Raw genomic sequence first — 22,679 nt, 5'->3', positions numbered from 1 at the left:
TCTTAATATCTCTCTCTAAATCAGTTGATACCCTCTTGGGATGGCCCACAGACACTGCCTTCACCCTCAGGTGACTTCAATTGCTAGGGTGCTGGGGACATTAACCCTTTAAGTGTCATGGGTATTTCCCCCAGTGCCAGGGCCTTTTTTGGTGATTTCAGTATGTGGCCATTCAAAGTCTTGTAATCTTTTTGTTACATGAGATATCTCAGCCAAATTTGGCTCCTTTCTTTCCCACATGTAGGCGGTCGGAACGCCACCCAGGAATCCTAGGTTGCTGTAGGGGGGGTGAGATAAAATGAGCAAAAAGGGTGAAAATGTTGGGTTATTTCAGAAAATGCCAATAAAATGATGTACAAAGAAGCCTGTGGTTTTTTCCTTGTAAGAGCTAGGAACAAATGGTTTGCTGTGCTGAATTCCCCAATTTCCTGGTTTTCAAGAACAGGTTGAGTGGAAACGAAAACAAATTATTTTGATGTGGTTATCAACTGTTTTGTAAGAGGTAGGCGATTTTGGCCGTTTTTGCCAATTGGACAGTCATGGACGGAATGGAAGAAAAGGGTAGGAAAGCCGAATTGGAGGACAGAAAGGCATATATTTCTGAAAAGTAGACAAAATTCCAAGTTTAGGAAGGGGTGATTTGCGTAGGTCAGGCAACAACTAGGTAGGGGAAAATGCCATAGATTGTGGGAAAAGCAGGAAATTGACCAAAAAAAGGTATGTGTTGGACATGGTTGGCTTGATACGGCAATGGCTTCTATGAATTTTGAGAAAAGCAATGCTCCGCTACATTCCCCCGACACTTGCAGTTAGGAAAGCACACATTTTCTGTAGTATTTTACAAAACGAGCAATACCACAAGCCAAACACTGAGCCATGGTACACAGGAGGTTTATGCTCACGGCCTCAACAGACGCACTTAGCATGTGTAAATCGGGAAAACCAATGTGGTGAGGAACGGCAAGCATCCATTTTTTGAAAGAGCACAGGCAGACCTTTTCAAGGGTAGGTGACTTGTGCAGGTTACAAAAGTGTATGGTGCCTAAAGCAGCGACTAAATGTAGGCCACATTTGGGAAATGAAAGGGTTGTGTGACAAAGGGCACCAGCAAATGGTTCAAAACGTTATGAAAACTACACAAACGCAACAAATGTTATACCTTCCTGCGTTCCCACAGGTGTCCCGATGAAAACGGTACCTCACATGTGTGGGTGCACCTACCTGGGCGCCAAGAGGAAAGCCTAAAACACAGGTAACCCCAAGTCTGTTTCGACACTTGAATTTGACACTTTCTCCAGACAAGCACAACAGACAGATATGGGCCTCGGGTGTCCAAGCCACCAATTAAAACAGGGAACCCCATGCATTTCCGAAAAGAGGACACCCGTGGGAATCCGCAGAGGTATGATTTGCGCAAATCGGCCCAGAATGTATTACTCAGACACCCCTGCAAAGTCCGAAATGTGAGGAAAAAAGTGCATTTTCCGCACATTTCGCTCTGGCCACCCACCGAAACACACCGCCAACAACACATGGCCTACCTTCCCGCATCCCCACACGTGTCCCGATGAAAACGGTACCTCATATGTGTGGGTGCACCTACTGGGGGCGCAAAAGGAAAAGGGTAACACACTGGTAACACCAAGCCTTTCGCCACTGACCATTTTGTTCATGTGGGCAACCTACAGATTTGGGCCTAGGGTGTCGAAGCCAGCAAGGGAAACGGGGAACCCCATGCATTTCCCAAAAGAGGACCCCCGTGGGATTCCACAGAGGTCTGCCTTGCGCAAATTGCTCCAGTTTTTATTAGCCACAATCCCCAACAAAGTATGATATTTGGTGTGGGAAAAACACAATGTTCACTTTGTCTGGGGTTCTGGGTAATAAATTCTGGGCCGCTTCGCCCAAGTCAGACCTCTGTACATTCCCACGGGTGTCCTCTTTTGGGAAATGCATGGGGTTCCCTGTTGTCCTTGCTGGCTTTGACACCCTTGGCCCAAATCTGTAGGTTGCCCACATGAACAAATTGTGCTGTGGCGAAAGGCTTGGGCTTACCAGCGAGTTACCCTTTTCCTTTTGCGCCCCCAGTAGGTGCACCCACATGTGAGGTACTTTTTTCGTCAGGACAGCCCATGCATTTCCCAAAAGAGGACACCCGTTGGAATCCACACATGGCCAATTTGAGGGGCGGCCCATCTCATGTAGCCCTCCCCAGGGGCAGATAAGGCGGGGGGGCTGTCCTGCACTCCTCCCTGGGCTCAGGGGTCCGTTCCTAGGAGCAGATATCGGGTCCCAGGGAGGGCTGCACGACATGGCACCCACTCCAGTGCGGGTGGGGGAGACAGGGTCACTACCCCTTCCCATTACAAAATTCCCTGTCCCTTTGGGGTGCCCCACAGCCCCCCTAAAATTCGTTCCACCATTTTCCATTTTTTTCTTTGAAGCTTGCCTTGGCGCAGAGGGGCACATTGGTGTGCCAATCTGGCCCTGGGGTGCCCAAACCTTACTGCCCCACCTACTGGGGGACCTGTCCCACAATTTTTGGGGGCCCTCTCCCCCGCGCTCCAAATGGGTGGCAGGGGCACCTCATGCAGGCCTTCCTGGGCCTCCTATAAACGGCTGCGTGAGGTACACCCCTCTCCCCCTCCATTTGGGATGGGGAGGGGGGAAGAGGGCCCGGAAAATGGTGGAAAAGGCCACCCATTGGGTGGGACAGTAAGGTTTGGGCACCCCAGCACCAGATTGGCACACCAATGTGCCCCTCTGCGCCAAGGCAAATTTCGTAAACAAAGAAAAAGTGGAACGGGTACACTACACTTTAGGGCGGGCTGAGGGGCACCCTAAACCGCCAGGTAATTTCGTAATGTTCTGGGGGGTGACCCTCTACCCCCCCCCACACCAAATGCAGGGGGGCATCTCATTCAGCCCTCCCTGGGGGCAGATAAGAGGGAGACATCTCATGCAGCCCTCCCTGGGGTCAGATGCCCCTTCCTAGGAGCAGATATCTGCCCCCAGGGAGGGCTACAAGGGGTGCCCCATTTCCCCTTGGGGTGAGGGGGAGAGGGCCACCCCCCTTTTCTGTCAAATATATCCCTGGTGGCTAGTGCCCCCCCCCCCCAATCCCACCCAAAATTCCCTTTTGCAGGGATCACACAAAACAAGGTGCCAAAAAGGACGAGCAATCTCGTCCTTGGCACTTAAGGGATTAATATATCACTGTTGCATTTAGAATCATGGAGTAAGATGTCAAAGGAAAAGATTATTTACAACATAGAAGGGACCACACATATTCTTAAGCAGGCAAATACATTTGGATCCCCCCAGAAAGAGTCATTCAATACAATAGGCTAAGCCAAAGTCAATGGGCCAAAGTCTTATAACTGGATGAAGCACCTCTGGTAGGTAAATGGAAAAGTCTTTACACAATGTTTTAGAAGTCTTTGAAGAAACGACTCAAACGTTCGGCCACAGGCTGATTAGACTTGTGAGTAGTAGAAGATGCAAGCAACTTTACAGCAAGAGGTAAGTTCTCTGACTTTGTACAGCACCTTTAAAGATGGAGAAAAGATGCAGCCGATGACTCCTTTTCCTGTGCAGGTCTCACTGTTCCTGGACCTCAGTAGTGGGGACAAGAGGGAGGACTTCGTGGGACTCCTGCAATGCACTGGGATGGTCAAAACTTGCAACCGGCAAACTTCACTTTCAGTGGCTGTTTAGTGTTTCAGCTCCTCACGTCTACCGCTAATAGCAACACTTCAGTTCCTGGCTGTCGAGATGGATTTCCTTTGCTTCTGGGGTCCCACACTCTGTTGAGGGGGCTCAGGCTTGTCCAGTCCTGCTTCCTGGGATTCCGGAGGATATTCCTGGAGCTCTTGGCCAGCTTAAAAACAACATTCACAATCTGGTGTTCCTCTCCCTGGCTATATGGTTTCCAGCATCTACTCTGTGGAAATTCAACCAGCTCTGAGATGGATGGCCAGGTGGCTTACTTTGGAGTTGATTGGTCCCATCAACTCAAGGGGAGAAGTCATCCTTGCAGGGGCTTCTCTATCAATCCGAACTTGCCATTTCGGCACTGCAGCAGGGCTTCACTGGGCAAACCAATGGTCCAGGAGTTGGAGCAGGCGTCCTCTTCAAGTTCTTCGGTTCCTTCGTCCAGTGGTCGACTCTGCCTTCCAAGCCAAAAGATTCGCCTTTTATTCGGTTATCTCCCATTCATTCCAGCCTAGCTGACACTCGCCCAGCAGGGTGTCTGTCCTTGCCAGTCAGTCAGCTGGCCAATCACCACAGGGTGCATTCGGGTCTCCTAGGAGACTTAAGCACAGGGAGTTTCGGGTACCTCCCTCACTTCCAGCCTACCACAGACACCCTGGAGCCAGAGGGGGGCTTCACTTGTGAATCCCGCCAAAGGCAAAGCGAACAATGGGACCAAACCTGGTTTGGCGCGCAGAGTATATCTCAAGCTCCAAAAGCTCCTGCTTTCCACAAAGAAATTGCGAAAAAAAGACCGGGGCCATTTTGATAAAAATGGCACCCTTGGGTGCTTTACTGCAGTTGCGAACGCAGCCCGCGGTAAATGCACACCATGGTAGTTAAAATAAAACCACTGCCACCAGCCATTCCGTGAGAAAAGGGTAAAATAAAAAATGTTAAATGAGAAGCTAGACAAAGGGGATACTAGGTGACCCCTCCAGCACCCTATTGGAAGATAGTGTGTGCTAGGTCTAGAAAGTTACAAATGTAAGTAAAGTCAGTTTCACTTTACTGCTCTTGGAAACAGTAGTTTAACCAAGAGAAGGTATTTAAACCTTTGGAAAATCTGAAAGACTTACCTGTGTCACTGCACAGAAGGTGCTGCGTGACGCAATGTAAAAGATGATGCCTATGGAGTTTGTCAGACTCCCCAACCAAAAGAGAAAAGGTTTACAAAATCACATTAAAATACATGAGAGAGTGGGGGAAAAAAGGGGCACACTCACTCCAGGTTAAAAAAGAAAATCAAGTTCTCAAAATCCACCAAAGTTGCTGGGGGTCCCTAAGGTGGAGGGAATTGGCACATGTCTGAGAATTCTCCCTAACAGGAAGCGGTATTGCAATCGCAAACAGTGGTCTGTTCAGGTTGTCTGCTGAGGCGGTGATTGTCTGAAGGGGTTCATAGGAAAGTGGGTGGGGTTAAGAGTTCCTTTACGGAAAGGGAGTCCTTGAACCCAAGAGGGGAGTCTCCCTTTGAGGTCCTGCTGGCCGCCACTGCTAGGTGAATGCTGTGTAGCGAACTCACCCCCGTGCCTCACAGGGATAGGCTCACCTCTGGGGAGAAGTGACGAGAATCCTGTGAATCGACTCAACAGACTAAAAAGGTCTTGGATGTGTGGCCCAAATGCATCACTAAAAAAATACTCGCCTTTGGGCAGACATACGGATGATCAGGAGGTCCTGAAATCGTATTTTTCCGCTTTCATGGCATAAAGACATCATTGTAGCAATCTATAAAAAGGAGCTTGCACATCTCAATGAATGATCTACCTATTCCTCTGATTTATGTCAATAGTAAAGTATTTGCATTCTTTGTTCTTAAAAATCTAGAGGATTGGATAGCAGCCCCATATTACTCAGCATCTTTCGCACTTGGTTCAGGAAACCCATGGGGACCTCTCTTAATATCTTTCTTTATCACCTTTGCTAGAGACGAGTATAAAAGGTAGATCTTTGTTTTCAGCATGTTTAGATATGTCTATAGCTTCTTACTGTGTGGACCGGAATTTGCTGTGGAGAACACTTGCAGCCTTAAAAATTCCTCCCATTCTCTAAATGTGCTTATTTTTGTATCACACCAACACACCATTCCCCACTGCCTGCATGGTAACCCAATGTTCTTCGGTGTCGCTGGCCCATGCAATAGCCTTTAGTCCTTCGCTAATCAATGGTATAGTGGCCTTTGACCAATGTAGTAATAGACATTGCATCGCAAACAGCAAACATAGATTCACTAACTTTCGCCCCTTCACTCTCTGGTCCTCAAAAACATGAAATAGACACTGCATGGGGGTAGCGTCCAACTTAACATGTCTTTTCAGTGAGGATGTTGCACACTTCCTTCCAGTAGTCATCTAGTTTGGTGCAACTCCATGCCATATGAAAGTATCCTGCTTCTCCCCCCCCCCCCCTGCACCCCCGCGCCACCCTGCACCTGGGGAAACAACCCGTAGTCACCGGGGGGAAAAAAGCTTCAGCCTTGCTGGCATGTAATGGTGCCTTTTGTAGGACTTTGATTTGTTTCCGTGAAATCGGGAGTTCAAGGAGACATCCCGCGTCTGCAAACACATGTTCCTCCAGATGTCACTGTAATCGCAACATTCCTACCTATTGCTCACTTAGATCGTAATTTTGCCAGAGGCGTCAATATTTGGTCTTGTATCGCCCTGTACAGTGAAGAGACTGCCTGGGATCCATAGGTCCCATAATAAACCCAAGTAAGAAGTCATTCTCAAACTCCACTGGGAAACTTTCCCAGTGGCTCCAGATGACCTTGTGGACACCAATATATTGAAGCCACTGTGAGTATCTATATTGTGTAAGTGCAGGGATATCGGCAGCAGAGATAACATTCCCATTCAAAAACATGTTCCTCAACATGCTCAACCTATTCTGAACCAAGCGCCTCTCATTAACCCCATCCACTCTGGGGAAATGATGTCACAGTTCCACAACGGAACGTCACCGTGGTAGGGATGTGCGTCTCCCAACAGCTTCCAAGGATCAAGCAACGCTGGGGGCACTACCAAAGACCTAATGTCCCTACTGCCTTTTAACATGCGGTATGACATCTCCTACAAACCAGAAAGCTGCATATTGTGCTGGTGCTGCCAACCAATATACCTGAAACTGCCTGCACATAAGGCATGACCAGAGGATCCCATTTTAGGTGCACCGCGCCCGTGTGCCACGCAAGAGGTGACATCAGCTGCTAGCTTTTTAAAAAGATTTCATGCCAGGCCATAAAGGTATGTTTTGAAGAAAGTAAAAGATCTTGGGGGAGAATAGTCATCTTGAGCAAGGCCATTTTACCCACAATTTTCAATGGCAGATGTGCCCAGGTCTGGAGTTTAGGTGAAAGGTACGCTAGGTATTTCCCATAGTTATAATCGTATAGTGCATTACGACGCCTAGTAACTGTGACTCCTAAATACTAAAATCTGTGCCCACGTAAATCCCAGCAGGTCCCGGGGCTCAGCCGTGGCCTCGGTGAGATGAAAAAGCTCCAATTTACCACAGTTCACTTGTAGTCCAGAAAGTTTCCCCCAAAGGCGACATCATGCATGATGGGGTGCAGATGGGTGTGTGGATCCCTTACGTATACAATTGCATAATCTGCGGCGAAAGATGTGGCTCCCCATCTATGCGAATGCCACTATGCTGTTGTCTATGCCTGATAAGGTTTGCTAAAGGCTCAATGGCTATGGCAAATAAGAGGTGACAGGGCACCCTTGACGTGTACCCCTGGATATATGAATTTGGGTAGACCGCGTCCCATTAATGCTAAATTTAGCAACTGGAGAAGAGTAGAGCAATTGCACATACTAGACAAAATCAAGGCCAAAACCACATTTCTCCAATATAGTGTACATGAAATGCCATGACACTAAGTAAGTCAAAGGCTTTTTGCATATCGAGCGTGACGGCCACAGCTTGAACGCTCTGGTCATTCTGAACTTGGTATAAAACACGACTGCTCCGGGTGTATTATATTGGGCATATAAGGTGATAGTCGGGTGGCAAAAATGTTTGTGAAGATCTTGACGTCAGTTTATCAGAGAAAGGGTCCGGTACGAACCACAAAGATCAGGGGTGCCGACTTTTGGTTTTCCTGGGGATGCTGGCACCCCCAAATAAAAGTTGCATTCTAAGAATAGGGAATTTCATGAAAAGAACATTTTCCTGGGGGGTGCCAGGGCCCCTGAGCACTCGTGTACTCTGCTCCCCTGACAAATATCAACTGGCTATCTGGCTTCAATAATATTGTGACTACTGCCTCCCTCAAAGTGCTGGAGAGCATACAAGAGTCGAGAGCTTCCACCAAGACACCGCGCAGATAAGGCACAAGGGCAGACTTGAAGTGTTTATAAAATTTGGTCGCGAGACCGCCCGGGGCCTTCCCAGCAGGTAGGACGTCAATGACTCGTGCAAACTCATCCCCGGACATGGGAATGTCGAACTGAGCCCCAACCTCAGTCGACAAGCATGTAAGTGGGAGCCCCTCTAGAAACCTATCAATGTTGGCATCAGCGCGCGTGTCTTTGTTGGAGTACAACAGTGAATACAATGCTGCAAACACGTAGTTAATTTCTGATAGTTTATGCACTAAGACACCAACATCATTCCTGACTAGGTAGATGCAACAACCTACATTTACCTGCCTGACAAAACAAGCAAGCAACCTACCCAGACGCTCGCTCTCCCCATATTGTCTCGCTGACACCAGAGCGCTAAGAAACGTAATCTTTCTAGATACATTGTATCTAAAGTCGTCCAGTACTTTCTTAACTTGCAAAAGTGTAGCAAAGGGTGGCTAGCCGATTGCTGCCTTTCCAAAGAACAGAGATTTTTTTCACTGCGCTGGATATCCTGCCAGATGTACTTTAGACCCTGCACTCAGTTGCCATCCCTATACTCTGGATCCAAGCCTTAAAAGCCTCCCATAGGTGCACGCTGAGGAGACCGACCCCACATTTGTCTCCAAGTAAAGAGTTACATGGTCGGTGAGGTTAGTCTCAAAGCCCACATCCTTCAGAGCTTGAGATTTAAATTGCCAGTTAGCGTGAAGCCCAGGGAGCCCATCCTGGCGAAGGGAGACCAGATTCAGAGTGAGATCAGAGGATGTCCTAGGCAGGTGTACTTGCCGTGACAATCCCGCCGAGCAGCGCTTCGGATAAGAGCCAGCGGTCTATACGGGAAAATGAATTGTGCACCGCAGAGTTGTATGAATAAGTGCTATCTTGAGGGTTGACAACCCTCCAGATATCCACCAGACACAAATCGACCATTCTCTCTCACATTTCCAGTGCTGCTTTAGACAGCAGCCAGCGCGACCAGCCAGACCTATCATGGTGCACATCTACAGAAAAAATATAAAAATGTCCTCTTCTTACAATATGGGCACCAAGGTATAGCAAGATAACAAATCATCGAGCTCCACATAGAACGCCAGCTCGTCCACATTAGGGCCATACACATTTAGCAGTAGCACTTCCTGTCCTGCCAATACCCCATAAACCAATACATATCGCCCCAATGGATTGGTGTGCACCCTCTTATGTGCAATAGCAAATTATGAAGCAAGATCATTACCCCCCCTAGAGAGTGTTGAATATGTGGTATAAAACCGGTTATTGCCGCAGCTCCTAGCAACTCGCTCATAGCCCCTAGTCAAAGCATGGGTCTCCTGTAAGAATAATAACTTAACTTTGTGGCGTTCAATGTAAAGCAGGAGCTTCCGCTACTTAACTGGGTTTCGAAGTCCCTGCAAATTCCCGCTCATACACGTTAGTTCACCCACCATCCCCCAGTATGGTAAGCATTCTCACAAAGCCATGACCTGCCTGCAGGGTGGCACAGCGTGAAACATTACCTTTGCATCCCCTGTACTGCAATAGAATTGCCCTATTTTCAGCCAGTGCCATTTGTAACCCTTTATATAAGTCCCCCACGCCCCTCCCTCATCCTCTGCCCAATTGGGAAGGTAGAACCCCCAAAACAAACGCCCAGCCAAACTTTGCAACATTGCATGGGGGAGGTTGACACACAGGCAATGATGCAGGCTCAGCAACAATGATTGAAAAACTTGGTAGCAAAGAAAAATATGACTCCTGCATCTTACAATAATAAGGAAAGGGGTATAGTAACCCCAGCATTCTCGGGGTGTGGCCATATTCCAAGCAGTGGCTCCCAGGAGCCAAGGATTTGCATTTCTCTGAACTTGGAGGCGCAAGCGACTGAACAAGACATGCCCATGACCAAGGACGGTGGAATTGGGTTCATGTTGCAGTAGAGTGTTCGTCCAAGAACTTCATGGCCTCTTCCGGAATCGTGAAAAAGTATGTTTTGCTGCTACAATCTCTACAGAGTTTAGCCGGGTAAAACATTGCATATTGCATGGTCAGTTCCCAGAGTCTTTTCTTCACTGCCAAAAAAGGCGTCCTCTTCTGCTGCACCATCACAGAGAAGTCTGGGTACATATGTATCCTGCTGGAGCCTAAGAGCAGCTCTCCTTTTTCTCAAGCGGTTCAGAGGATCGCATCTCTATCAAGATAATTGAGTAGGCAAGCAATGATTGGGCTTGGGCGCAAGCGCCCGGGGAGCGAGCTCCACCACGAATTGCGGTGACGGTTTGGATTTAAGGGTTCAAAGGATGATATGCTGTACAAAACCCTCCATATTGCCTTCTAAGTTATTCTCCGGAACCCCAATTATCCAAATATTGTTGCGCCTCTAATAGGACTACAGTTCGTCTTTTTTCTTGGTAACAGCCTGGACCTGCTTACTAAGGGAAGATACTTCAGTCTTCAAAAGAGTAACGTCTTCCATCCCCACTCCGTTTTCCGCCTCCACAAGCCGCAATTTGTGTTTTCCAGCTTTGACTTGATGGATCCCTCCTGCATGCAGGCCATCATATTTTGCATCTTAGTAGGCTCACTTGGGTTTGGTGCATCACCTGCAGGCGAAGCATCACTGTGGGCTGCTAAAGCTTTCAGAGTAGCTTTAGTAAACCTATTAATTTAGCTCTGCTTTCTTCCAGCCCCCGTGGTCATTGCAGCCTCCAATCTACTCTGGCAGTCACTGCAATAGAAGATCACCACCCCCTAATCTCTGAAAAAATAGGCAGCAGTGAACTACAAGGAGTGGTGCCGTCTTCAATGACCAGCAGGCAGGGATAGGGCCACAGTGACCGTGCAGGCAGGGATCTCCCTCCCACATGTGATGTAACATTGCTACAAAACACTTGGCGCCATGACTTGGAGCCTCTTTTACCCTGTGACAGTCTCTGAGCAAACAAATAGTAGGCCAAAGCAGTTCTCAGTAATTGGCAGTGTAAATATTGATATGGGCGCCTCACTAACTCATAGGGCCCCTCTCTTGAACTGCAGGGCAGCTGGGTAGGCCGGCAGGGATCAGCACTGAATCTGGAGGGAAGATAACTGAGGCAGGTCCAGATATGACTGTGTGATAAAGCAGGATCATGCAGTAAGTAGCTCAAAGATTGCTCTAGCCAAGTGCAAAATGAGCCTCCATATATGCAGGGTGCAATATACATGCACCATGCGTCTCGTGGTACCAGTAGAGACCCCTGCCACTCTTAAAGTTGCATCACACCCTTCTCGCTCAAGCGGACTCCCGTGAGCGAATAACGGTAGTATTTCTGCTCCGCGCTAATATGTAGCAGGGAAGTGGGTCCGTTGCCCCAGCGCGCACACATCCCAGCCCTCGCTGGTTCACCGGCCCTCAGTCTGCCTGCAGATGGAGTCTTCGTATCCCCGGACATACACAGTGTCGCGCAGAGAAGCGCTGACCCCTGCAGTGTCGATAATGTGAGGACCCAGCAAGTCTCCAGTAGCTTCCGTGTAGCAGCAGGGTAAAGTTAGGGGTCTGTGTGGCAGCGGTCCATCCCGGGCATGTACCTCAGGGGCCGGGAGGACCCTCTCACAGCTGGAATTCCATTGCAACCACCATCATATTTGCTGAGGACCTCGCAACTACCTGCTCCAGCCAGAAAGGATAAGTAGGTGAGCGCAGTGGCCAAAACTCGCCCCACAACTCGTGGGTCCCTCAATCTTACATTTCCTACTCCTCAGATGTTGAACAGGAGGGAAATAGTCCTTGTTGCAGGCACCAGGTCACGGAAGTTCAAGTGCTACGTAGCCATCATCTTTCCTGGCCCACCTGCCTTTTCAACCTATTTATGGCTGATCTTCAAGAAGTTTTAACTCTTGTCAGGTGCATTCCCTCTGGAATTGGGCAACCTTCACATCGGGTGGCATTGCAGATGATCTGCTTTTATTAGATACCATGCCAATCGGTTTCCAGAAGAGTGAGCAGTTTTGCAAAAATGTGCACATACTAATTAATAGTTTAAATAATAATCCTGTGAAGACGAAGACTATTCATTTTTTTTAAATCGAAGAAATTCGACGCACATAGTTTACTGAAGGTAAAGCATTGGATGAAGTTAATTGGTATCTTTAAAACAAAAAAAGAAATTGGGAGAATTCTCTCTGCAACCTGTGCTTGAGTTTTATAAAGTCATTCCTGTCCTCATCTATTGGTTTAGAATTGATCGAGCATCAAAATTGCAAATGCATAAGTGTGCTGGAGGGCTGTATATTGCGGGCAGTGTTAAAATTACCTCCAAATTTGCTAATTTGAGGCAATAAGATTTGAATTGGGTTTGCGCTCCTTATTGTCTATTGTGATATGGAATACGTTGAAACAATACCATTCCCTTGCAACTAACAATCAACTAACTTTGTTCTATGGATTGGGAAGGATGACCAGACAAAAGGATCATGTTGTAGCACTACAATTATTTATGCAAACATTTGAGTGCTTCTTATAGGAGTTCAATATTGAAACTGTTTATTTCCCAGAAAAATACAATGTGGAAAAGCGTAAATTGAAACAGTGGGATGTGATTGAAAATTGGTCACATCTCTTAAAATACCAACATCAAGGAATATATGAAATATCCCCACCTTCTGTTTACACCTATGGCTTATGTAAAGAAATGTCCTTGCTCTTTGCATTGTTATTGATACTTCAGATTCTGACTCAACATATTAAATACTCTTGAATCGGTCGGACCGTTAAAGTTAGAACAATCAATGCAAAAGTGCAGATTATGTAGGTCTGACAGTATACTTTTTGCGATTTGTATACAATGGGGAGTCTTTGAGATGTGTGGAATTTTGGCCGCATTGCATGTGATGTAAACGGCTATCCTTAATTTTAACCCTGGTTGCCTTTTTTACAGAAAACATTTAAGATAATTGTGGAACGTGGAGTCAATGTTTACATTTAGCGCATTTGCGTTGGTTTTAATAGGCAGCGGGCACGTTATCATTTGTCCCTTTGGTAGATCATTGAGGACCTAAGCTTTTTCCAAGCTACGAGGTATAGAGTATTTTCTTCTTTGCTTTACTCTATTATGGAGGACATGGCACTTTATAAGCACAGACCACTTGCTCAGAGTTGCACAATCACTTTGGCCCTGTCTTTCTTTTTTTTTTGCATCATTCATTGACAAAATAGTTTTTTTAACAATGGTTAATGAAGCTTTATTAATTGGTAATTGTACGAACATATGTAGGATATGTTTTAACAAATTGACTGTAAATATGAATTGTTTCTTTTTATCTGGATGAATGTTGCTTTTGTGTTCTTTTGTATTATACTTTGTGAAAGGTTTTCACTGTTTTTAAACCATAACACAATAAATAATGTCCCGTCTTTGCCCAATCGCAAACTTTTTTTAGTTTTTTTTTTTTTTTTTGTCAACATGAAAAGGTTTAGCTCTTTTTGAAGAAACTGTCGGAGTTTGATCAGGAGTTGGCACCATTTCACCAAATGTTTGAAGCGGCTGTTGGTGCTGGCCACTATCAATTGAGTTAGGTTACAGGTTTAGATCATACTGTGAATTTACTACTCTAGACAGGTATGTGGATTTGGTATCTATCATTTTGTTTTCCTCTGTGACAAAGGTTTGAAACTGTATAATTTCATCCAGAAGATAACTTGGTGTCAATGTATTTTTAGATCGCTTTATATATTTTCAATGTATTTATTTTTTACTGTAGCTCCCCACCAGCGAAATATTTTGTATTCGTAATAACAAATTATCTCTAAACTCCTTTTCGCACTGTAATCCATTAGATACTATTGAATCTTTGCTTCACTAATTAGTGAAATGTCTGGCTTAACATTCTTTGAGATGCTTGCTGTTCTCCAGCATGGGGTCTGGCATGGATTCACATGCTCATGAATATTCCCCGTCGTCAGGCTGGGAATCCTCGGTAAAGAAAAATCAGTATCAGTTTCGTTTCTGATCTGTCTTTCGTAGTAATAACCAATCACTGATCTCTGCGTCATACTGACCACAGCCAATGACTGCCATCTCCCTAAGCCCCGCCTCTGGCAGCCATCTTCAGATTTTTACCGCACGTTCATGTGTTGGGATCCTCGTGCTATTGCTCTCGAGCTGTAGTGCGTTTTCGCGCTTTTTCATAGGAAAATTCTCTTTTTTTCGGACAAAAGAGCCTCAAGCTCCACCGTTTCTTTATCCGATCAACAGGGACCCATGTCGGATTCCACTACGCCCCTCAAGGGTGAAGATTTCGTCGAGCCACGCTTTTGCAGGACTCTAGAAGTTTCTCTGGCCCATCTCGGACATGGCCCAGGAGAAGGGAAGCTCGACGCCCAGAAAGCTGTTCAGGGTCTGCCCTGGATGCCAGCTTCAGAATGTCTTAAAGGAGGACGAACACTCCCTTTGCCTCTACTGCCTGCATGAGGACAAGACGCACGTGGAGAAGGACTGTGCGTTTTGCGGCAATATGTCGGAGCAGACCATGAAGGACCGCCATCTGCGTCTCGCCAACTGGCTAGAAGGGAAGAGCCCGTCAGGCGAGAAAAAGAAGTCCGAGCGGTCTTCTAAGACCTTGAGGGCGCCCCGGTGATGGGGGCCCAACAGAAGGCCAAGCACTGCGAGTCCGCTGGCACCGGGAGCGCCGAACGGTCGGGCTCTACGGTTGCCAGGCAGGGCGCATCCTCCCCGGACGCTCTGGCTCGGGTAAGAGGAAGGCCGAGCACCCGGCGAAGCTCCTGGAGAGACCCCGGTCAAGCTCGAAGGCCCCATCGGAGGGGGAGCGAGGCGGTGACCCTCCCCCCAAGGAGAGGGCGGTGAGCGCACCTAAGGTGGTGAAAGCCTTGATCCACCCTGCCAAGGCCTCTATCGAGACAGTCGCGGCGGCCCTGGCTCAGCCTGTGGAGGCTACACCAGTGGAGGGAGTCCTCTTTCAAGCCCATCGACAGGACCCCCGTGAAACCTCCAACGGAGAAGAAAAAAGGGGGGCAGGAGGTCGTTGTGGATTTGGCCTCAACCTCTGAAGAGGAGCTGATCGAAGTCTTAAGCCACGGCATTGGTGTGGAAGAAGACCAGCCCGTCGGGAGGGACCCGGACGTAGGAGACGACGAGAACGTCGAGGGTGCCGACGAGGCTCCTGACCGCCCGTCGGAATCCCCTCAACCAGTGCTGCAAGACAACTCGGTGGCCATTTTGTTGGCTATACAGTCCTTATGCTCGGAGATAAGGACGAGATTGCCGTTACCACCAACGGAGGAACCGCTCCTGACGGGGGACCCGGAGCCAGGCCCTCCTAAGAGGAGAAGGAGTCATCCTCCACCTCCTTTTCAACCATTGCGCCCTGCTCAGCCCTCCTCCCCGTCCACGACCCGTGGGGGATGATACGGGGACGGACACGCCGCGACGGGTACAGGCGACGAGGTTTACGACGAGGATCTTCCGTGGTCACCTCCTCCCTGGGCTTCCCCGCCCGACGAGATTGGATCCTTTTATGCCAGGATCGCCAGGGCATCCGAGCTTTTCCAGCTCTGCCCGGAAGAGAAGAAGGAAGGTTTCCTTTATCAACAGCGCGAGACCAAGAGGAAGACGGTCCTCGCTGTACCTCTACTGGACGATATCTGGGATGAGGGTCTCGCCCTCCTCAAGATCCCATCCACAACGCCTGCGAGAAGGGATCGGTACGAGAAGAAGTACCGGGTCCCGGACGCGGCCTCCTTGTGCCTTTTGGGCACAGCCGACCCCGTACTCGATCGTCTCCGCGGCAGCCAGGAAGAAAGCGGGGGGGGGCTTCAGCCTCTACGTCAATATATCCCCCCCCCCCCCCAGGACGGCGAGGGAAAGAAATTGGACACAATGGGACGCAGAGTCATCTCATCGGCAGCAACAACGATTAAGGTTGCCAACGCCTTAGCTATCGTAGCCCGCTACGACAGGGAGTTGTGGTACAAGATCGCCCCCCCTGCTGGACTTCCTACCGGACGACAAGAGGGCGGAGGCCCTAGAGATCTTGCAGGAAGGAGAAGTGGCGCCGGACAACGCCATTACGATAGCGACGGACATCGCTGACACTGGATTTCGCCAGTTGGGCAACGGCGTGTGCCTTAGACGGCGTGGATGGCTCAAGGCAACGGACTTCCGGCAGGACGTGCAGACCAGAGTTTTGGACATGCCATTCGACGGGAGCAACATGTTTGGGAAAACAGTGGACGATTCCCTAAAAGCCATCAAGATGGACACGGAGACGGCCCGGGCTCTTGGTGTTCTCCAGCAACGACGGCCGCCCTTTCGGAGCGCCGGAGGCAAGCAGGGTGCCTCCAAAGGTTCTGGCGGCGGATATTCCACCTACCGTCAAGCGGCCCGTTCGTCGTCAAAGGAAGCCTACAGGGGACGAGGCAAGTCGGACGGACCCCGCCGTCGTCGCCAGGGAGGACAAGGCGGCAAAGCCTCGTCGAAGCTGGACTGAACCAGCCGTGGGGTCGGGCCCCCACCGAAGCATCCCGGTGGGAGGCCGGCTGGTGAACTTCGTCAGCGTGTGGGAGTCCATCTCCACCGACCGTTGGGTGCTGGACGCCCTGGCCCAGGGTCACGCGCTCGAGTTTCTAAAGAAGTGCCCGCGCGCCCCCCCCCGTGGCCAGGAAGGAACATCAGGTCCCTCAACTTCTCTTGGAGGTAAAGGCGATGCTCAAGAAAGGCCATCGAGCTCGTCCCAAAGAGGCTTCGGGGCTCCGGAGTTTACTCAAGATACTTCCTCGTGAAGAAGAAGACAGGAGGATGGCGTCCCATCCTGGACCTACGACGACTAAACAAGTTCATCAAGGCACAGAAGTTCCGGATGGTCACCCTCCAGCACGTCCTGGGTCAGCGGGAGGAGAGCGATTTCCTGTCGTCGGATTTGGAGGATGCTTACTTCCATATCCCCATCCTAAAGGGGGACCGAAAGTTTCTCAGATTCGTGGTCCAAGGGCGTCACTGCCAGTTCAGAGCCCTTCCCTTCGGATTGAGGTTGGCACCCAGGGTGTTCACCAAGTGCCTCGCACCGGTGGTGGCGCGGCTGCGCCTGGAGGGGATCCACGTCTACCCCTACCTGGACGACTGGCTCATCCGAGCAAAGACAAAGGAGCTCGCCGCGGACAACTACTCACGGACCTGGGATTCTCCATAAACTACACCAAGTCCCACCTGGTGCCCGCGCAAGATGCACTGTTTCTGGGAGCGAAACTCGACACAGTGGCGCTTCTGGCCTCTCTGTCGGTGGAAAGGACGAGGGCCATCTTGGACAAGGTGCAGCGGATGCTGGTTGCGGACACGGCCAGGGTGAGGTCCATCAAATCCCTCCTCGAATGATGTCTTCTTGAATTTATCTCATCCGCCTGTGCAGGCTTCGGATGCGCCCGTTACAGGAGTTCCTGGACGCTCGCTGGATCCAGACGACGGGCAGCTTCGACGAGAGGATCACACTCGACGAGAGCTTCCGATGAGCGATTCAGTGGTGGGGCACCCGCGCGCATCTGACGGCGGGCATGGACTTCCAGACCCTGGGCCACCAGAAGACGGTGACCACGGATGCCTCCCTGGAAGGGTGGGGAGCGCACACCGAAAATCTGCACGCGAGGCCTTTGGCTGTCGACGGAGAAGTCCCTCCATATCAACGTCCTGGAGCTCCGTGCAGTGTTTTGGGCCCTCAGGTCCTTTCTTCCGTCCCTCAAGGGCAAGGTGGTGAGGATCTTCACCAACAACACCACCACCATGTTCTACATCAGGAAGCAGGGCGGTACCAGATCCCTAGCCCTGTCCAAGGAGGCGCAGGATCTGTGGCATTGGGCCGTCGCCCAAGGGATATGTCTGGTGCCGTTTCATCTGGCAGGAATAAAAAACACCATCGCTGACTCGCTCAGCAGAGAGCTGCGCTCGTGCCACGAGTGGGAACTACGACAGGATCTAGTGGACCGCCTCTTACGACGGTGGGGCACACCCCAGATCGATCTGTTCGCGACGGCGACGAACTCCAAGTGCCGGAGGTTCGCCAGCAGGTTTCCCCAGCCGAGGAGCATGGGCAATGCTTTCTCGTTCCCCTGGGAGGGCCTGTTCCTATACGCGTTCCCTCCATTGCCGTTGCTGATCCGGCTCATCAACCAGCTCAAGAGGTCACAGTGCAGGATGATCCTCGTCGCACCTGCGTGGCCGAAGCAGATATGGTTCCCAGACCTTCTGGACTTGTCAGCGTCCCCATCAATCAAGCTGCCAGTGGACGCGGATCTTCTCTCCAGGGAAGGAGGTGCCATCCTCCATCACGACCCGAAGTCGCTGAACTTGCAGGCCTGGCTCCTGCAGCACTAGAGTTTGGAGGTTACGACATACCGGCCGACTGCAGAGAGGTTCTTGCAAATGCCAGGGCGTCCTCAACTCTTAAATGCTACGGACACAAATGGAAGAGGTTCTCTGTCTGGTGCCACGCACAGAAGATTAACCCTCTACGGATTACGGCTCCTCAAGTACTGCCGTACCTGCTGACGCTGGCCAAGGCTGGACTGGCGCACGCTTCCATCAAGATTCATCTTGCTGCAATCTCCCGATACACCAGAACCACGGGACGGACGTCTTTGTGGTCTCATCGTCTGGTGAAAGAATTCATGAAGGGACTGTTCAGATCGTTCCCGCCGGTGAAGGCTCCGGCGTGGGAGCTCAACGTGGTGCTGACCAAGCTCATGGGACCTCTGTTCGAGCCTCGGCACTCAGCTACGTTGAAGTTCTTGTCGTGGAAAACAGCGTTTCTTGTGGCCATCACCTCCGCACGACAGGTGGGAGAGATCCAGGCCCTTTCCTGCAAGCCCCCGTACGTGACTTTTCACGACACAAGGGTAGTGCTCAGGACGCACCCCTCCTTCATGCCCAAGGTGCCGTCGGACTTCCACCTCAACGAACCCTTGGTGTTGCTTGTTTTCTTCCCGTCGCCGGCTGAAAGGACTTTGCACTCGCTGGATGTGGCTAGAGCGCTGAAGTTCTACATGGACCGCACGAAGAGTTTTCGGAAGACGTCGCAACTTTTTGTGAACTTTGGACCTGTCAATCAGGGGAAGGCTCTCTCAAAGGCTTCCATTTCCAGATGGCTCTCCGGCTGTATCATGTACTGTCATCGGTTGGCAAACCGACCGCTGCCTGGCCGTCCGAGAGCCCATTCCACCAGAGCGATCGCAGCTACCACGGCATTCCTATCTGGTGTGCCCTTGCTGGACATCTGCAGGGCTGCTACGTGGAGGTCGATGCACACCTTCACGAAATTCTACTGCGTCTACCGGGATTCCAGGGAGGAGTCCAGGGTCGGCCAAGCAGTGCTGCGCAACCTGTTCGCCTAAGGTAAGCCTGGTGAGAAGGTAAGAGATGCTTAATGTTGAGTTGTGGTATTGCTTAATGTTGAGCTTGTTGCCGCCTCCCGTGGTTGTGCATGTGTGTACTGCTATGTATTCTTTTATTCATGAGCATGTGAATCCATTCCAGACCCCATGCTGGAGAAGGAACAAGTTACTTACCTGTAACTGTTGTTCTCCAGCATGGATCTGGCATGGATTCACATGCGAACCCTCCCGCCTACCCCTCTGCGGCTCTTCACTTGGTCATACTGCTACTTCACGTGCTACCAAATCTGAAGATGGCCAGAGGCGGGGCTTAGGGAGATGGCAGTCATTGGCTGTGGTCAGTATGACGCAGAGATCAGTGATTGGTTACTACTACGAAAGACAGATCAGAAACGAAACTGATACTGATTTTTCTTTACCGAGGATTCCCAGCCTGACGGGGAATATTCATGAGCATGTGAATCCATGCCAGACCCATGCTGGAGAACAACAGTTACAGGTAAGTAACTTGTTCCTTTGCAAGATTTGTACATTATGATGCTTGGCTATACTCTGATGATTTCTGGTTCTGTTCATCATCTGGCCATGAGACTGCTCTGACAATTGCAGTGATTATGTTTCTGTATAAAGTACATTTTGTTGCACTGAGCTATAACTTAATACTGCTGTCATACTGAAATTATTATGCACTTTATTGTAATACTAGTGGAAAAGCATGTGCACACAAGCTAATGTGCGTAAATGAAGACCTTTTCAGAGTATAAATATATTATGTGGTGTATTTTAATGTAATTTGTTAATAGAAAAAAATCTTTGTAAAGGATCTTGCTCCTTTTTTTTTTCTTTTTGTTTGAGGTAAAAAAAAAAAAGAAATCTCACATACTCCATTGAAAGTTCAACATAGTACATGCGGCCAGTTGTTGGATCTGCTCCTCATTGTCTTGGATTCCACTTGGAGCTTTGTACTCAAATATATGATGTTGATGGATGTCTGAGTAATACAATTCACGTGCAGCATGATTCGAAGTAGACACAAGATCACAAAATAAAGTAAATTTAAGTTTAAAACTTGCATGAAGAATATTATTGATATAATAATACATACTGTAAGGAACTCATGGTGGCAACAGTAAAGACAGACACATGTGATCACAGTAAACTATAGAAATGGGTGAGAAAAACAGCTAATCTAAACCTAAATCTAAGATGGGAACAAGTTGCGACCATCAAATAATAAGGCAGTCCTAGTGGCGTCTTGTCAAATAAAAAGGGCCTATATTAAAAAGAAAAGAAAATATTGCCAATCCTTACCACTAAATTACAAAATAGTGTGGGGTAATGTTTACCAGAAAAGAAAGAAGTGTTCACAAAATGGTAAGTCAGGATGGTATGGCTGGGGTCTCCATTCCCCACATTTTCAAGCACGGGACAAGGCGGGACTTACAGCACCCTCATGGGCCTCGCTAGCACGGGGTTACAGTTCAGTTCAAAAACATCAGGGCTATCTGTGGCCGAGTCTGTTACCCAAGGTCTCTTGCCTAAGATGACCTGAAGTGCCAAAACAAAGTTACTTCAATTTATCTTTCACGTTGGGCGATTCCCTTTCGCCTTAATATCACTGTGTTGGGTTTTAATCCTTGTCTTTGCCTCCCTTTGTCGGGTTTACTACAGCCCTTCTGACACAAGTTCAACAATCATTCACTGTGGACATCCTTTGGCCGGGTTCACTCATGTCAGATACACAGTTCAACTTGCTTTATCACAGTACGGGGTTCACTCTCGTTGGCTTTCCCTTTGGCATCTCTCCTTCGGGTTCATATAGCCTTTCTATCACAATGTTCACACTCTCTTCAGAAAGCGGGAGCATTCCCTTCCACTAGCTTTCTCTTGACAATTGGTCAAACACTTTTGAGTGTACAAAGGATTTGACATGACCCTAGTAGGACCCCTGTGACACCTCGCATTGGCCTCTCCCAAGGCATCCCTGTACTTGTACCACAAATGGGCCAGCCAGAGTCCTTCGAATGAGCAATGCTACGGTGCCTGCCCACTCTGCAGCTGGCCCTTCACTGGGCTTTCCAAAAGTTTAAACATGCACAAGTTCTTGCTTACACAATATGTTGCTGATTGCAACCTTCAGCTCAACACAGCCCGGCTTACTATTGGCTCCCTCTGACTCACCGGCTGTGTTTAACTCCTTGGCATTTCTTGTCTCTCGAGTCCAGTACGGTACCACGCTAGCCAGTATGCATCCCTGCCTGGGCTATCAGCACGGGAGGCCCCTGTGCACTGTTGACATCCGCTATGCAGCACACAGCTGTATATCCCGGTATTATGATTCCTTTCAAGGAGGTTTTGTGGGTGTGGGTTGAAAAGGGCAAGGGCACTTCCCTCCTTGTCGTCCTTTCGGGTCTCGCCGCTTTTCTTCTCCTTTTAAACTGCTTATTCGGAATAACTGCTGTGTTGTGCAGTTGGTCTTGAACGTTGTGTGCTCTCATGCTCTGCCTTTTACTCTGTGGGGAAGGGAAAGGGCTGTCAGGCGTGTGTAGTTGTCAATTGCCTGACTCTGCCTGACCATTGTTTTGGGACATGTCAGGTTAAACGGCTCTGGTGTAAGTCCATTGTCCCCGTGTCGGAAAATGTATGTGTTGGAAAATGGTCGGCAGGGGGGGGGTAGAGCTTCTAGATATCCTACAGGGTAGTTTGTGGACAAGATGTTACAAGGAAGCGGGTACCGCGTCTTGCCCGTTGGTGTCTGACTTCTAATCCCCGAAGACCCCTTACCCTCCAGGTGATCCTCCCCCCACTGGTCCACCCCCAGGAACTGGATCCAATAGCAATGGCTGTGTCCTGGCCACCTGGATGGCAGATCTCTGGGGACAAGTGGGTGAGACACCTTCAGGTTTCTAGCAATACCAAGAAATATTACAATGAATAATTACATAATACGTAAGTACAAATATTACAATGAATAATTACATAATACGTAACTACATTTAAAACAAAGCTTTATGTATTTTGTTAGAGAACTAGTTCTTCATTGAATTTCTTTTTTTTAAATGTCTACATTTTCTTAGTGTATGCAACTTGCAGTATGCTGTTGAAGTGCTATCCCTCTCTAGAGCCTTTTCTGCAGCTAATTGAATGTGATCATTCTTGAAATACATCGCCTGGAAGATGAACTTGAAATCTTGTTGTAT

At 49.0% G+C, this 22,679-nt stretch overlaps 1 protein-coding gene across 2 annotated transcripts in view; it reads left to right on the top strand.

Moving 5' to 3' along the window:
• NUP107 (nucleoporin 107) overlaps positions 1-22,679 on the top strand; it is a 790,450-nt gene that overhangs the window by 140,635 nt on the left and 627,136 nt on the right. The gene's annotated exons all lie outside the window — the stretch shown is intronic.

This window comes from Ambystoma mexicanum, chromosome 12 (genome assembly GCF_040938575.1).
Source record: "Ambystoma mexicanum isolate Mex_15411 chromosome 12, UKY_AmexF1_1, whole genome shotgun sequence".
Lineage (NCBI taxonomy): Eukaryota > Metazoa > Chordata > Amphibia > Caudata > Ambystomatidae > Ambystoma > Ambystoma mexicanum.
This window is presented reverse-complemented; position numbering and strand designations above follow the sequence as displayed.